Source organism: Zalophus californianus, chromosome X (assembly GCF_009762305.2).
Source record: "Zalophus californianus isolate mZalCal1 chromosome X, mZalCal1.pri.v2, whole genome shotgun sequence".
Taxonomy (NCBI): Eukaryota; Metazoa; Chordata; class Mammalia; order Carnivora; family Otariidae; genus Zalophus; species Zalophus californianus.
Window position 1 is genome coordinate 75,919,949 of NC_045612.1, and position 2,982 is coordinate 75,922,930.

Below are 2,982 nucleotides of genomic sequence, written 5' to 3' on the forward strand. Positions count from 1 at the left end.
TTACTCAGTCTTCTAGTCCATTAATTCATAACTCTGCTCTTTATTCCATCAAGTATATATATATTTAAATTCAATTAGCCAACTTATAGTACATCATTAGTTGCTGATGTAGTGTTCAATAATTTATCAGTTTCATATAACACCCAATGCTCATCACATCGTGTGCCCTCCTTAATGCCCATTGCCCAAATACCCCATCCCCCCCACCATCTCCCCTCCAGAAACCCTCAGTTTGTTTCCTATAGTTAAGAGCCTCTCTCTTGGGGCGCCTGGGTGGCTCAGTCATTAAGCGTCTGCCTTCGGCTCGGGTCATGTTCCCAGGGTCCTGGGATCGAGCCCCACATCGGGCTCCCTGCTCAGCGGAAGCCTGCTTCTCCCTCTCCCACTCCCCCTCTTGTGTTCCCTCTCTCGCTGTGTCTCTCTCTGTCAAATAAATAAATAAAATCTTAAAAAAAAAGAGCCTCTCATGTTTTTTCTCCCTCTCTAATGACTTCCTATTCTGTTTTCCCTCCCTTCCTCTATGGTCCTCTGTCCTGTTTCTTACGTTCCACATATGAGTGAAACCATGTAATTTTCTTTCTCTGATTGACTTATTTTGCTCAGGATAATATCCTCTAGTTCTATCCAAATTGATGAAAATGGCAAGTATTCATCTTTTCTGATGGCTGAATAATATTCCATTGTCTGTGTGTATGTGTGTATCACATCTTCTTTATCCATTCATCTATCAATGAACATCTTGTCTCTTTGCACAGTTTGGCTATTGTGAACATTGCTGCTGTGAACATTGGGGTGCAGGTGCCCCTTCAGATCACTACATTTGTATCTTTGAGGTAAATACCTAGTAGTGCAATTGCTGTGTTGTAGGGTCGCTCTATTTTTAACTTCTTGAAGAACCTCCATACTGTTTTCCAGAGTGGCTCAAGTACATTTTTAATTTAATTTATTTTGTTTTTCATCTCCAGTTTTTTTAATGTTTTTTTCTTCCATTTCTTTTTTTAAATTATGTTATGTTAATCACCATACATTACATCATTAGTTTTTGATGTAGTGTCCCATGATTCATTGTTTGCATAGAACACCCAGTGCTCCATGCAGTACATGCCCTCTTTAATACCTATCACCAGGCTAACCCATCCCCCCACCTCTAGAACTCTCAATGTGTTTCTCAGAGTCCATAATCTCTCTTTTTTTTATGTTTTTATCTCTTTAAGGGTCTCATTCATGTCCTGCTCTTTTTTTCTCAAGCCCAGTGAGTATCTTTATGACAATTACTTTAAATCAAGTAATGTTATCAAGCCTGTAACTTATATCCATTTCACTTGGGTCTCCTGCTGTGTTTTGTCCCATTCTTTTGTTTGTGACATTTTGTCTCCCCATTTTGCCTAACTCTTTGTGTCTTTTCATGTGTATTAGGAAAGTCAATTATGTCTCTTGCTCTTGAAAGTAGTGGGAAAGACATGCACTTTTAACTAGGCAGTGCTTATCCTCAACAGTAGACACATAACCACCATGTACATCTGAGCCAGTTGGGGTTGCTTCATAAAACATATAGATGTGGGTGGGGGCTTGCTGCTGCAAGCTGTGGGCACCTGTCCTCCTCCACAGGGGACATGCAGCTGCTGGAGAGAGTGGGACCAGCCAGGGCTGTTCCATAAAGCTCATGCATGCAAGGGGTGCAGTTTTAACAAGGTGCACACATCCTCCAGTGGAGGTTGTGAGATGCGGTGTTGGCAAGGTTTGTGTGGGTCTTCTAGGGGAGGGGATCCATGATACCAGGACTGATGCAGACCTGGTTGGTGGGAGCAAGGCATGGTGTAACCAAATTAGGTAGTGAGTGCAGGCACCGTGCTGGTTCCTGCAGGTGGCCCTGGGTTTATGATGAGGGGTGGTGGAGGAAAATGACACCTGCCAGCTCTTTTGTTCCTGGAGAAGTCCCTCAGTGAATTCTGAGATTAGTAACTAACCATATGTATATTCTGAGATTAGTAACTAACGTTACTTTCCAGAAGCCCCTTTCAAAGTGCTGCTTTCAAGTTGTAACTTGACAGGCTAGGTTTTCTGTGCTGTCTCTTTAAGGGCAGGGGTTCAGTTTCTTATCACCCTCTGGACTTTCTCAGAGCTGAGCCCACTAATTTTTAAAGTCCCAAGTTTATGTCCTGCTGGTGGCACGCACTCACTGTTGTACTAGTCAGTTTCTTGTCCTTCTCTGCCCCTGGAGCTACCACCCTCTGGCAGTCAGATTCATGGAATTTAGGTTCCCCCTGAGTCCTTGACCTTCCTAACCTCTTTGACATGGTCTCTTCTCTACAGTTAGTTGTAGAGTTTGTTCCACCAGACTTTCATTCCTTTTCTGGGTTGTTTACTCTGCTGCAAGTGCTATCTAGTTGTATCCATGGGATATGGAGAGTTTAGGGTCCTCCTACTCTGTCATCTTCCCCAGAAGTGTAACAGTTTTTCATTTAGTCTATTTTATCTCATATTGGTACACACATATCTGCTCTCTTTTGGTTATTACTTGCATAGAATAAATTTTTCCATCTTTACACTTTCATTCTATGTGTATCCTTAGATCTACAATAAGTTTCTTGTACATGGCATATAATTGCGTTGTGCTTTTGTACACTCAGCCAATCAGTCTTTAGGTTGGGAGTTTAATTATTTACATTTAATGTAATTACAAATTAGGAAAACTATTGGCATTTTATTATTTGTTTTCTACTTACAGCATTCCTGTCCCTCATTTATTCCTTTACTGCCTTCCTTTGGTTTTATTTACTTATTCTTGTAGTGATGATGTCATAAGCTAAATTGTGTCCTCCCCAAAATTCATATGTTGGTGCCCTAACTCTTAGTACCTAGATGTGACTGTATTTTGAGACAGTGTCTTTATAAAGACAGTTAATTAAAATGAGGTCATTAGGGTGGGTGCTAATTCAATATGATTGGTGTCCTTATAGAAAAGGAGATTAAGACACACGC